Genomic DNA, 14,316 nt, shown 5'->3' on the forward strand with positions numbered 1-14,316 from the left:
ATTGAAAATAAGAATTTGTTCTTAACTGACTTGCCTGGTAAAATAAAATACTTACTTACTCAAGTCTTGAAAGCTATTTATACTTTACTAGAAACGGTTTTGGAAATTAAATAATTGTAACTCGCAAAAGGGACTGTTTCACAAATAGCTATAACGTATAGAACGTTCCACCACTCTCCGTTATCATTTTATTTTCATTGTCGACCTGATCCTGAGACATACTCAGTCTTAGAGTAGACAATAGACATCTTACTCACAACAACAACTTTATACTCAAACTCGGAGCTCAGCTCGGGGCATTTTCACGTCACGTGAGACAAATTCAACATCAGAACATGAGGGCATGTTCACGTCACGAGAGACACAGCCAGAGTGGATTGGATGTTAACCTGAGAATTCTCGTTGACCTACCTCTCACTCCTCCTCCAGTTGGTCTGTCACCTCTGTTGTGACAGGGAGAGTGACAGGGAGAGCAGCACCCCGTTTTGTCCTCGCAGGCTGGCTCGTTAGTGTGTGATTTATCACTCTAACACCGGGGGTCTGGTGCTGAGGTGGTAATGTCCTGGAGGGATGACACACAGTCTCAGGGAGGGACATTGTTAATGCCCAGCCAGACAGCCCTGAGTTTCACCAGTCTGAGTTTATTGTTGTTTCCCAACATCCCTAGCTGTGTGTTGCCGCTTTCCATGTTGTCTGTTGCCTGTAGCTTGTGAGGTGTGGAAACACTTTGTTGCTTTTATGAATTTTGTCTTGCTGCTTTTTGTTCTATGTTGCCCTGTCTGTATGCTATGTCTTGCTTGTCCTATGTTGCTCTGCGTGTGCTCACTGCTCAATGATTGTCTATATTGTAATTGTAATTATTTTTAATAACCTTCCCAGGGACTGTGGTTGAAAATTAGCCGGCTGGCTAAAACCGTCATGGTTGATCGCCTCAAGTTAGTGGACGAGTAACTTTTTCTGTAAAGAAATGTCTTTGTATTGTGACTAACAGAAACTGTAGGAGTAGAGGGCAGCAGGTTAGGCAGTTGAATGAATACCTGAGCCGACATGGTGAAAAACCTGTCAATGTGCCCTTGAGCAAGGTACTTAACCCTAATTTGCTGCAGGGGCGTCATACTACTACAGCTGACTCTGCAAAACAACATTTCACTGTACCTGTCCTGTGTATGTGATAATAAATCCTATTTTTCTCACTAAAGGGTAAAGATTTGGGAGTGCTGGAAGCACACTACAGTGTGAACCTTATGACCCCCGGCATAGAAGTAAAAAAAACTTTCCATCTAGACTTCGGGTATGATGAATTACGTTTTTCCTGTCAGTCTGCCCCAGCAGGTGCCCCATTTAAATTCTTCCCTCTCAGAAACTTATACAAACTGAACTGTACCCCATGCACTCCTTTTCCTGCCAGACACACGGAATATAGCACATGTGGAGCTGAATCGGTTACATATGAGCTTTTTCTACATACACTCATATCCCTTTCTCCTCTCGACCTCAACCTAGTCTGTACTGAGCTGTAGCCAGCACATCGTAACTACTATCAGTCAACCCTTATTTTAGACAGATAAATAGATAGCTCTCCATACATCAATATGTGCATTAGTAGATTTTTGATGCACAGACATACAGTATGCACACACAACTTTTTCTCACTGTTGTTTTTAGTCTTCTCTTGCCCTAATGGAGTTCAGGCTTGGGGGGGGGGAGAAGAGAGAGAGAGAGAGAGAGATATGACAGCTTCTCTTGCATGATTATAAGCAACTGTAATGGCCTCCAGATCATCAACCCCACTGACTTGGTGTGCACGTGCACAAACACACACATACACACTGTGCCAAATGAAACATACCACGCGGCCACTGCTATTTATTATCAAATCTCCTTTTCTTCTACACCAGTCTTCGGCCGTATAGAGCTGAACGCTCTTTAAAGGGAGGGAGAGAGTTTTCATGGGAATCTAAAGCTGGATCCAATTATGTTTTTCAAAGGTTGGGGACCATGTTTTTCTTATCGGACCGTGGCGGTTTCATTCTAGAGGCCCCTGCACTGAGCTCCATGCACGAAAGGACATGATTTAGTGGCCCTCAAACACACATTTTTGCTGACATAAGTTTTGAGAGCTTTAAAAGTCACGGACATACCAGTAGCGTTTGCCAGCCAAGAGTACGAAGCACCTCTGAATATATTGCCAGCCGTAATTTGCAAACTGATTGTACATGTGGAACAGGACAAAAATGTCAGCAGTCAGATGTATACCAGAGGGTGGTCCCTGAAACACACCGCGCCGAACAAACTGCAGACAAATCAGATCTAATCACATTGTATTTGTCACATACACATGGTTAGCAGATGTTAATGCGAGTGTAGCGAAATTCTTGTGCTTCTAGTTCTGACAATGCAGTAATAACCAACAAGTAATCTAGCTAACAATTCCAAAACTACTACCTTATAGACACAAGTGTAAGGGGATAAAGAATATGTAGATGAAGATATATGAATGAGTGATGGTACAGAGCGGCATAGGCAAGATGCAGTAGATGGTATAGAGTACAGTATATACATATGAGATGAGTATGTAAACAAAGTGGCATAGTTAAAGTGGCTAGTGATGCATGTATTACATAAGGATGCAGTAGATGATATAGAGTACAGTATATACGTATACATATGAGATGAATAATGTAGGGTATGTAAACATTATATTAGGTAGCATTGTTTAAAGTGGCTAGTGATATATTTTACATCATTTCCCATCAATTCCCATTATTAAAGTGGCTGGAGTTGAGTCAGTGTGTTGGCAGCAGACACTCAATGTTAGTGGTGGCTGTTTAACAGTCTGATGGCCTTGAGATCGAAGCTGTTTTCAGTCTCTCGGTCCCAGCTTTGATGCACCTGTACTGACCTCGCCTTCTGGATGATAGCGGGGTGAACAGGCAGTGGCTCGGGTGGTTGTTGTCCTTGATGATCTTTATGGCCTTCCTGTGACATCGGGTGGTGTAGGTGTCCTGGAGGGCAGGTAGTTTGCCCCCGGTGATGCGTTGTGCAGACCTCACTACCCTCTGGAGAGCCTTATGGTTGTGGGCGGAGCAGTTGCCGTACCAGGCGGTGATACAGCCCGACAGGACGCTCTCGATTGTGCATCTGTAGAAGTTTGTGAGTGCTTTTGGTGACAAGCCAAATTTCTTCAGCCTCCTGAGGTTGAAGAGGCGCTGCTGCGCCTTCTTCACGATGCTGTCTGTGTGGGTGGACCAATTCAGTTTGTCTGTGATGTGTACGCCGAGGAACTTAAAACTTACTACCCTCTCCACTACTATTCCATCGATGTGGATAGGGGGATGTTCCCTCTGCTGTTTCCTGAAGTCCACAATCATCTCCTTAGTTTTGTTGGCGTTGAGTGTGAGGTTATTTTCCTGACACCACACTCCGAGGGCCCTCACCACCTCCCTGTAGGCTGTCTCGTCGTTGTTGGTAATCAAGCCTACCACTGTTGTGTCGTCCGCAAACTTGATGATTGAGTTGGAGGCGTGCGTGGCCACGCAGTCGTCGGTGAACAGGGAGTACAGGAGAGGGCTCAGAACGTACCCTTGTGGGGCCCCAGTGTTGAGGATCAGCGGGGTGGAGATGTTGTTGCCTACCCTCACCACCTGGGGGCGGCCCGTCAGGAAGTCCAGTACCCAGTTGCACAGGGCGGGGTCGAGACCCAGGGTCTCGAGCTTGATGACGAGCTTGGAGGGCACTATGGTGTTAAATGCCGAGCTGTAGTCGATGAACAGCATTCTAACATAGGTATTCCTCTTGTCCAGATGGGTTAGGGCAGTGTGCAGTGTGGTTGAGATTGCATCGTCTGTGGACCTATTTGGGCGGTAAGCAAATTGGAGTGGGTCTAGGGTGTCAGGTAGGGTGGAGGTGATATGGTCCTTGACTAGTCTCTCAAAGCACTTCATGATGACGGAAGTGAGTGCTACGGGGCGGTAGTCGTTTAGCTCAGTTACCTTAGCTTTCTTGGGAACAGGAACAATGGTGGCCCTCTTGAAGCATGTGGGAACAACAGACTGGGATAGGGATTGATTGAATATGTCCGTAAACACACCAGCCAGCTGGTCTGCGCATGCTCTGAGGGCGCGGATGGGGATGCCGTCTGGGCCTGCAGCCTTGCGAGGGTTAACACGTTTAAATGTCTTACTCACCTCAGCTGCAGTGAAGGAGAGTCCGCATGTTTTAGTTGCAGCGTGTCAGTGGCACTGTATTGTCCTCAAAGCGGCAAAAAAGTTATTTAGTCTGCCTGGGAGCAAGACATCCTGGTCCGTGACGGGGCTGGTTTTCTTTTTGTAATCCGTGATTGACTGTAGACCCTGCCACATACCTCTTGTGTCTGAGCCGTTGAATTGAGATTCTACTTTGTCTCTATACTGACGCTTAGCTTGTTTGATTGCCTTGCGGAGGGAATAGTTACACTGTTTGTATTCGGTCATGTTTCCGGTCACCTTGCCCTGATTAAAAGCAGTGGTTCGCGCTTTCAGTTTCACACGGTTTCTGGTTTGGGAAACGGTTTCTGGTTTGGGAATGTTTCCGTGCTGTGTGTGTGGTCCCTAAGAGAACAGAGATCTGAGGAAGTCCGCGCCTCGAATCATCAATGATGAAGGGAAAGGAGAAGTGTAAAGAAAGACAAAAGGAAGCCAACTTAGACTATTGAGATACAGCCCTGTGCCACCACACCATGCACGACCACGTCCACGTTCCATAAATCTCAGCGGCAGGATGACAAGGCTCTAGTCAATAGCAGCAGACCTGCCCTGACAACAGTCTTGGTTGCCCTAACCCTTTTCCTAAACTTAATTGTCATAACCTGCCACGTTAATTCTCCTAAATTGCTATGAAAAGTCACTTCTGCTAGTCAAAAGCAGCAGACCTGTCCTGAGAACAGTCTTCGTTTCCACTAATGCGATACAGCATAAACCTCAACGGCGGGATGACAACCCTCTCCCAGCTTAATGGCGCTGTCGACAAACATTAGAACCCCACCGCGTCAAACTGACCACCGAAACTCTCTTTCAATGATATTTTACAGAAAAGTCCGTTCCTTTTTGAGCCGCGGCCAGCTCTTCCTTGAGACATCTGTAGAGGAGTTGCTCATAATTATGATGGATTAGACTGTGGCTGGATTCTGGCCCTGGCGCGCTGTAATTATTTCGCAGATGCTGCGGATGTTACATGCATTAATAATGGCGTGTGGCAGACAGAAATCAATGCCATCGCTGGAATCTCTATTTGCTTCCCTGGGGGGGGTTGGGGGGGGGGGTTGGGGGAGTGAATGGGAAAGGAGAAGAATGAAGGTTCACAGTATTGCTCTTTCACTCTCTCTTCTTGGGGAGAGATGCCTCCCTGCATCACAATGCAATACAACCCTCAACAGCCTTTGACTGGCTTCTCACCTTGCCACAATAGGCCTGTTGGTGTACAGTAGCTCTGAAAACCTTCTCTGAAATATATCCGCACAAGGACATACTGTAATTATGCTACATCAGCATAATTTGCCTGATGAAAATTTGACAAAGACTTGGCTGTGTTGATGTTTACTAAGATGGTGATATTGCGGTGCAATGGGCAGGACAAGTCAGCATTGTTGTCAAGTCACAACAGACCAGAATGACTCAAAGGGGTGAGATGTGGTGTGTGAGCACTGCAGGGGCCGACTCATATTAAAATATGAGAATCAGGCATCTTATTTCCTGCCTATCCAGTGTTATCCGATCGTGACTCCGCCGTGATGTCATCGCTTGACCTTGTGAAAACTAGACAGCCCAGAGTGTGAACTTAGTTGACTGTCTGTCACAACGGCCTATCCAAATGTCACGGATTTGATAAGCGTAAACTTAATCAAATCCATAATGTAATTCAATATCTGCGACTGCCCAATCGTCCCTCTAGAAGTTTTGCATTAACTCTATACCTCTAATCCCATATGATAAAGTTCATAACTACAGTATAGGACAGAGTAGACTGTCTGTCTTGGCTACCAGGGACTCACACCTCTGTGGAACCAGAGTTATACTATCCAGAGTATGGCCTTACTGACATGACAATATGGAGGGAAAGCCAAGTTCCCTATAAGATAGTTGGCCTCAACCACCCCTCGTACAGGTAACTGCCAAAATAAAGGAAACGCCAACAAACTGTCTTTGATGGGGCTCATTTACTCAAGTGTTTCCTTTGTTCTGTCAGTTACCTGTAAATTACAATGAGGCAGAAGGTGAGGAATAGCAGTGCTAAACAGCCGACACATAGCAAGCTCTTTTCCCATCTACCACCTGTAACATTACCAGCCTCCTTTCCCCACCTGTCTCAAACATCAACATTAAAGAAGGAGAATATCGTTGTTACATGATGCAGCCTCAGTCATGTTTCAACAGTTTGAAAAATGTGGAACTCAGCATTGATGTAATAAATATATACTGAACTACAACATAAGCCCAATGTGTAACAATTTCAAAGATTTTACTGAGTTATAGTTCATATGAGGAAACCAGTCAATTGAAATAAATTCATTAGGCCTTAATCTAGCGGTGGAAGGAAGCCTAGTGGTTAGAGCGTTGGGCCAGTAAACGAAAGGTTGCTAGATTGAATCCCTGAGCTGACAAGTTAAAAATCTGTTGTTCTGCCCCTGAACAGGCAGTTAACCTGTTCCTAGGCTGTCATTGTAAATAAGAATGTGTTCTTAACTGACTTGCCTAGTTAAATAAATAATGTATTGATTTCACATGAGTGGGAATCCAGATATGCATCTGTTGGTCACAGATACCTTAAACAAATGGGCCTCAGGATCTCATTATGGTATTTCTGGGAATTCAAATTGCTATCAACTAAACGTAATTATGTATGTTGTCCACAGCTCATGCCTGACCATACCCCCACCGCCACCAAGGGGCACTCTGTTCACAACGTTGACATCAGCAAACTGCTTGCCCACACGACGCCATACACATGGTCTGCGGTTGTGAGACCGGCTGGACGTACTGACAAATTCTCTTAAATGATGTTGGAGATGGCTTTTGGTAGAGAACATTAAATTCTCTGGCAACAGCTCTGATGGACATTCCTGCAGTCAGCATGCCAATTGTTTATGTCGCATTGTGTTGTGGGACAAAACTGCACAATTTATAGGTGCTTTTTATTGTCCCAGCACAAGGTGCACCTGTGTAAAACTCATGCTGTTTAATCAGCTTTGTGATATGCCACACCAGTTAGGTGGATGGATTATCTTGGCAAAGGATGAATTCTCCTAACAGGGATGTAAACAAATTTGTGCACAACATTTTAGTGAAATAAGCTTTTTGTGCATATAGAACATCTCTGGGATCATTTATTTCAGCTCATGAAAGATGAACCAACACTTTACATGTTGCATTTATAATTTTGTTCAGTGTATATACATATTTACTATACCTGCAACAAATATATTTAATATACCTTAAAAGTGATGATACAGAGGTTTTGTATAATTTCAGCCAGTAGTTTTTAAATTAGCGCTCATGAGACAAAACGGGTCCCCGAAAATTGTGCACAACGTCATCCATTTTGTATGATATGTTACAATTCCAATTCGTACAAAACATTACAAATTTGGAAATGCTTAAGATCCCATTCATTCTCTTTTAAGAAATATACCTTTTTTTCTTCCATATTGTATGAAAAAAGGTACCAGTCCTCAGCAAAAAATGGAACAAAACCTATTCCCCACCCTCTCCTTCAAGAAAAGTGTCATCTTATCCTCCAACAAGTCATTCTATAGCATAAACTCCCAGCGTGTAGCAGTTAATGGAATGAGGTCAGTGTCTAGCCATGTGATCAGACACATGCATCCCTTTGTTTGATACAAGTAGCATCTGCCTGAGAAGAAAGAGGCATGGTGGAGGAGTAGAGGAGCCGTTGGTATGTCTCCTCTCTCTCTCCCTCCGCTCTTCTGTAAACATGCTCGGCTGCTTCTAGCTGTGGATAGAAGCCTCCCTCGCCAAGCTGAGCCCCAAAGACAGCTGCTCAGGTTCGGAGCTGTGTGCTGTGTCGTGAATATGCTGCGCACGCAAAGAATGCTGCAAGCTGCCTCTGGCTGTTCTTTCTTTATTGAGACACCTTCCTTCCTGGAGCCGTCTCTCTATATCGAGACAGAGACAGTTTCTAATGCCTCGTTGCGTCAGGGGTGTGGGGTTGGGAGAGGGGGGTGAACGTGCATCATTTGGTCGTGTTTTGTCTCCCCAATAATGTTTTGCCTGAGAGAGTCTGTCTCAGAGAAGCACTCATACTGCTCTGGCTGCCAATGTGTTCGTGAGAATCTGAGTGCCAATGGGTTCATGAGTGTCTAAAAAAGCAGCACATTCAGAAGATATATTCCTCAACTTCACTGGCGTTTCTCCCATCAGGTACAGCATGATGGACGTAGACTGGGAATATTATGCATCTGGCCTCGTGGTATGTTTACATTTAGCTCGATTGACTTAATGCTCTTCTAAGGGAAATGGAGCTGATTGTATTTCACCATCTCTGATTTCAACGAGGCAGAAACTCACAGGACAGTATGACAGAAAGTCTGACCTCCTTTATCATAAGTAAAAATGTTTCAACCGCACTGGTTCCCACACTGTGTGTGTGTCACTCCGTGCTGACACGGCACGTTGTCCTGGGATAACATTCTTATTTCTCTCCCTGCTTGCCACCCAGTTGAGGATCATTTAATTCTGTGCCTTCCTTCATGTCGCATAACTGATATCCACTCAGAGCAAAGTGTAAACATTTTACTCCCCAGACTCAACTATGTGACCCAGGCTGGCGATGATTTCAGACTCAATTACTGTTTCCTGCCACTTTATTTAACTACTCAAGATAGTTAAGAACAAATTCTTATTTACAATGACAGACTAGGAACAGGGGGTTTACTGCCTTGTTCAGGGGCAGAACGACAAGTTTTTACCTAGTCAGCTCAGGGATTCAGTTACTGGCCCAGCACTCTAACCACTAGGCTACCTGCCGCCCCCATGCAAAGTGTCGCCGCCCACATGTGTTTTGTCCTGTGTTTATAAATACATCCCATTCCATTCAATTTAGGAGAGAATGTGTGTTTTTTCCTTTTCGTTTCGAAATAATGTGATGTTATGGGAAAGTGGAAACTAGTGATGACATTTGACGAATAATATAGGATGGTTGTATAAAAATAGTCTATCATCATAAAATACCCATTTCCACCTTAATTCAAGATCAGTGCTATATGCACCATTCACATGTTTTGTTTAAATGTGTAATCTTACCTTATGAATACACATTTAAGGGACTGTTCGTCTGTTGTTTTTGTATTTCATGGTTAGTAATACCTCTCTCTCTCTCTCTCTCTCTCTCTCTCTCTCTCTCTCTCTCTCTCTCTCTCTCTCTCTCTCTCTCTCTCTCTCTCTCTCTCTCTCTCTCTCTCTCTCTCTCTCTCTCTCTCTCTCTCTCTCTCTCTCTCTCCGTCTCCCCTGCAGGACGCACAGAGGGCAGCCCTGTGGATGGACTCAGAGCAGGCCAGATGGAAAAAGAAAAGGCCAGTCAGGAGACGGAAGAAAGTCTGATACTAGCACAACTCAGCGCCGCCACTCAACCAGACAACCTGATCACCGCCAAGCTCCAAAATGGCACCCAGTCGCCGGAAGGAGCCCATCAGCAGATCAACGGGGATGGAAACTGGAACCTTTACAACAAGGCCGTGGCAGGGGTCATCAACCCAATGAAGAGACACAGGGAGAACTGCAGCAGTCCTGCCGGAGTGCAGGGACTGTTCGACCAAGGCTCTTATAACATGATCAATGGCGGGGATCTGAAGCATGCGCTCTGTGACCAGTCCTTACTGGGCCGTCACCAGGCCAAGAAACTCAGATCGGATTTGGAGATTAATGGAGGGGATGGAGAGGAGATGTGGGACAAAAAGGATGGTGGGGACATCATGGACGATTTCCCGGAGTTGACAAAGCCTGGGGAGTTTGACTGCGATGGGACAAGACTGGATAAGAGAAACTGTAATACTTTCTCAAATGGAGGGGATATTTTCTCACTATCGAGGAACAAGCAAATAGCTAACGGTGCTACAGTGAGCCCCAATTCCATTGAAGGCACACCTGGTGACCTTCTAGAGAAAACTCTGTCTCAGTATTACCCAGAACAAGTGTCCATCGCAGCACAGACGGGCGTGCAGGAGTTTCAACCGGAGGTGGGGTTGGTCGACGACATTAGCTCACTCACCAACGAACTCCCTGAACTGCCCGAACATGCCACGACGCAGTCACCTACCTCTCTTACCTCAGGGTTCCCTCCCATTTCAGCCCAGATGCCTGCCTCTGAGAAACAGCAGCAGACTGGGGTAGCAGACTCTAAAGGGCAAGGCAGCAATGGATATAACAACTCAGACGCCCCGTATATGGTGAATGGGTATTCTAACAGTTACAGAGGAGAGCACCCGCAACAGCAGCCCGCTGACGGCTCGCAACATCAGAACAACACAGAGGGCATTTACAGGAAACCTAACCAGGAGTTTAACCATCAGAACTCTTTCCCAAGCCCTCTAGAGCAGAGCACTCCGCTGCAGACAAAAGAGGCCATTGGGTTCAGCCCGGCCCTTTCCCAGCCCAGGCATGGGGCAGAGTGAGGAGGCGCCGGCAGCAACAGTATGGGATGCAGCAACAGCAGACAGGAAACCCCTGTGGAGCTGACTCTATGGGCCCCCAGGGCTCCATGGGCCCAGCTTCCCTGCCCACCGGCAGCGAGCCTGGATCCCAACGCTCCCATCAAAACGGGACGATGAAAGACACAACCCAGCAGCAGCAGAGAGGAGGAGCGGATCCCGGTTGCCCTAATTCCCAGATGGGCTGGATAGATCTAAACTCCGGGGTCAGATGCTGGAGCCCGACTCAGCACGGAGGTTCCAGACGGGGGGACAAAGCTTCGATGTAGGACCCACCGGAGGAGCCTACCAGCAACAGCAGCCGCGGCCGGCCCAGTCGCCTCACCAGGTGTCTCCTGCCCAACACAACACTGCCCCAGAGTGGCAGCAGCAGGCCGACTCTAAAGGCCCATCTCACATGCACCAACAACAGTGTAATCTTCCTCCTCAACAGCAGCCACATACACAACACATGCACCAGCAGCAGTGTAATCTTCCTCCTCCTCAACAGCAGCAGCAAGGGGAGAATTGTTTTCGAGCCCCCATGCAGCCAGAGCACTTATGCGAAGGCGACCCAGATCTAGAGGAAATACTATCACCTAGCTTTTGCAGCCGCCACAACGTCCACAACATCAACAGCAGCAGCAGCGCCCGCTGTCCCATCCATCTCAGTACGATGGACAGCAGTCGGTCAACACACCCCAGTCACAGGACCCCAACCAGGGCACGATGGACAGTCAACAGCTGCTGAAAAAACTCAAGCTGGAGGACTACATCAGGCTAGAGAAGAAGCTGAAATCCCCTGGTGGAGGCTACAGAGGTCAGGGTGGTCAACCCCAACCTGGGCACCAGCAGCAGATACAGTCTATGATGAGAAACAACCCTGGGTACAATCCTGTAGACCCCTCTCAGCCCAACGACGCACAGCAGTCCCAGCAGGCATCATGGAGACACAGCAGCAGTAATACCATGGAGATGGAGATGGAGCTGGAGATGAAGCAGCAACAACAACAGCAACAACAGCAGAGGCAGTACACTCCAAGCCCCGGACTCAAGCAATACTCCCACCAGCAGCAGCCGCCGCCCACCTCCGACAACCACACCCCAACCACATGGACCTCCCCCTTACCCAGACCCCCCCACAACCCCTACCTCACTTACCACACGGTGCTTTAAACCAACAGGTGTCTGCACAGCAACAGCAGATGTATCCTAAAATGGAGCAGAATCAGCAGGAGTCTTGCGCCCAGTTCCAGAGGGGGACCTCCACCCCTGGGACACGGGGGCCCCCAGGGGGACTTCCAGAGGCACGCGGCCCTGCGGATGCATCTTCTACAGAGGCAGTCTGAGCGGGAGTCTCTGGGTCCCCCTCATCCACAGACCCCTGTAGATTTCAAGCACGGCGTCCGGCCCATCAAGATGGTGAATGGGCCGCGGTTCGAACACCCTCACCACCAAGGGCCTGGACCACCACCCTTGATGCAGCATCAACAGCAGGGCCGGGAGATGGGTATGGTAGCGGGTGGCATCCAGGTCAAGCAAGAGTACAATCCACAACCCCAGACGTCGTGCTGCGGTGAGCGGAGCCAGAGCAGCTCCCAGCGGAGCATCCTAGCCACCATGGAGCAGACTCTCAGACAGTATCAGCTTTCGCCAGTCTTCGACAGGAAGTCCCTCGTCATCAGGTCACCGAACAAGGTCAAGGTGGAGCAGTCTGGCGCTGTGACGGTGCTCTCGACTCCACGCGGACCTGGACGGTGGGTCAGGTGGGATGGAGGACATGGGGATGGGGCGCCCTGGCTCCAATGGGTTGAAAAGACCCCACCTAGACTTCACCCCCAAGCAGGAACCCCTGCTCCAGAGTTTTATGAATTCCCCCATGAAACTCTTGGATACTCCCATTAAAAACCTATTGGATACTCCTATCAAGACCCAGTACGATATCCCTTCCTGCCACTGCATGGGTGAGTCACATTTCATGTCTGTCTTCACACACAGATTATTTGTCGGTTGATGTCTGATTTGGGTATGGGGGTTGTGCCTTTCTTTGTTTTGATACAGAGTCCATCAGTGAGAAGGACGAAGGGCCGTATTACACTCACCTGGGCTCCGCTCCGAATATCAAGGCCATCCGTGACATCATGGAGACAAGGTGGGTTGTTTTATCCGCGTCATCCCACATAATACAAAGGAACAGGTTTTCTATACACAATTACTGAATGTGTAACTTTTCAATGTTTCAAACAAACATTTTAACGGTTGCTTTCTCACACGCAAATAAACCATAGGAACAGGTATTTCTGTGCACAATTACTGAGCTTTTCATGGTGTCAAACACACATTTCAACTCAAGCTTTCTCACACCAGAGCCATTTTGGGATCACTTTCTGGTCACGTGACCTCCATACTTACAGTAACAGTTTCCTGATTATACCACTCACCAGAATTCAACATGGTGGCATATAAATCATGACATGGATATGACACGTAGACATTCCATTAGTATTTAACCTGGGAATACGTGCATCAAGCCTGTATTTGTTCCATTCCTGTTACATTGTGATCCTCTGTAGCTGTGTGACTGTGGTCCTCTGTAGCTCAGTTGATAGAGCATGGCACTTGCAACGCCAGGATAATGGGTTCGATTCCTGAGACCACCCCTACGTAAAAATGTGTGAAAGTGGTGCTGCTTTGGATAACAGTGTCTGCTAAATGGCATATATCCAATGATGTACATAAGCCCTGGATTGCTGATGCTATTGAGGCTTTGATGCCTTATTGGTTCTCCCCAGTAGGAGCAGGCTGTGTTAGGAAAGAATAGAATTCTACAGTGTTTTAAGGACAGAATTACATGTATTTTGTTGTTGTAGTGGGGACAGTAACATTAGTGAGCTCTAGAAATGACAATTTAAGGAAAAAGTTATATTTTTGTATTTGTATGTTTAGGTCACATCATATAATTTAAAAGTATGCATTAAGTTGTCTGTAATAGAATAAACATGACAAAAACAAAATGGAGACATTAATAATGTAGACGTTAATAAATGCATTTCTAAAGCTTCCAAAATATGATTTACAACGGTGGAAGAGTGCCAAGATGGAGACACTGTGGTTTCAACACAGAGTCCCCTGTCAGTCATCAAGTGTATGTGTATATATCATATATATCACATTTAATGTGGAGACGTTACAATCAGAACGCTCTGTAACGTTGTACACTTCTGAACAGACCCCATATTTACACCCACACTTAACAAACGTTGTTCATATTCTCATTTTATTGCCGTACACTCTTCTGTTACTATATCACATGCATCTACTCTAACTATCATCCTTGCTTTTGAAGGTCTGGGCTAACTGGCAGCGCCATCAGGATTGGAAAAGGTGGTGTACACAGGCAAAGAAGGGAAGAGTACACAGGGATGCCCCATTGCTAAATGGGTAAAAGTGTGAATGAAGCATGACAATATCTCCGAAATGCATTTTTAAATTATTATCACACACCAGATAGGTGCAGGGTAATGTGTTGTTTTACAGGGTCAGCCATAGTAGTACAGCGCCTCTGGAGCAAATTAGGGTACTAAAATCTAAATATATGGAGGAATCACTCTGAATTGGGGATGCTGTAATGTGTACCT

General features: G+C 46.6%; 1 pseudogene; it reads left to right on the forward strand.

Annotated features, from left to right (window-relative positions):
• The window catches only part of LOC124025386, a 53,123-nt pseudogene extending 39,004 nt beyond the window's left edge, over positions 1-14,119 (forward strand).
• The last annotated feature ends 197 nt before the right edge of the window (positions 14,120-14,316 follow it).

Source organism: Oncorhynchus gorbuscha, unplaced genomic scaffold (genome assembly GCF_021184085.1).
Source record: "Oncorhynchus gorbuscha isolate QuinsamMale2020 ecotype Even-year unplaced genomic scaffold, OgorEven_v1.0 Un_scaffold_2237, whole genome shotgun sequence".
Taxonomy (NCBI): Eukaryota; Metazoa; Chordata; class Actinopteri; order Salmoniformes; family Salmonidae; genus Oncorhynchus; species Oncorhynchus gorbuscha.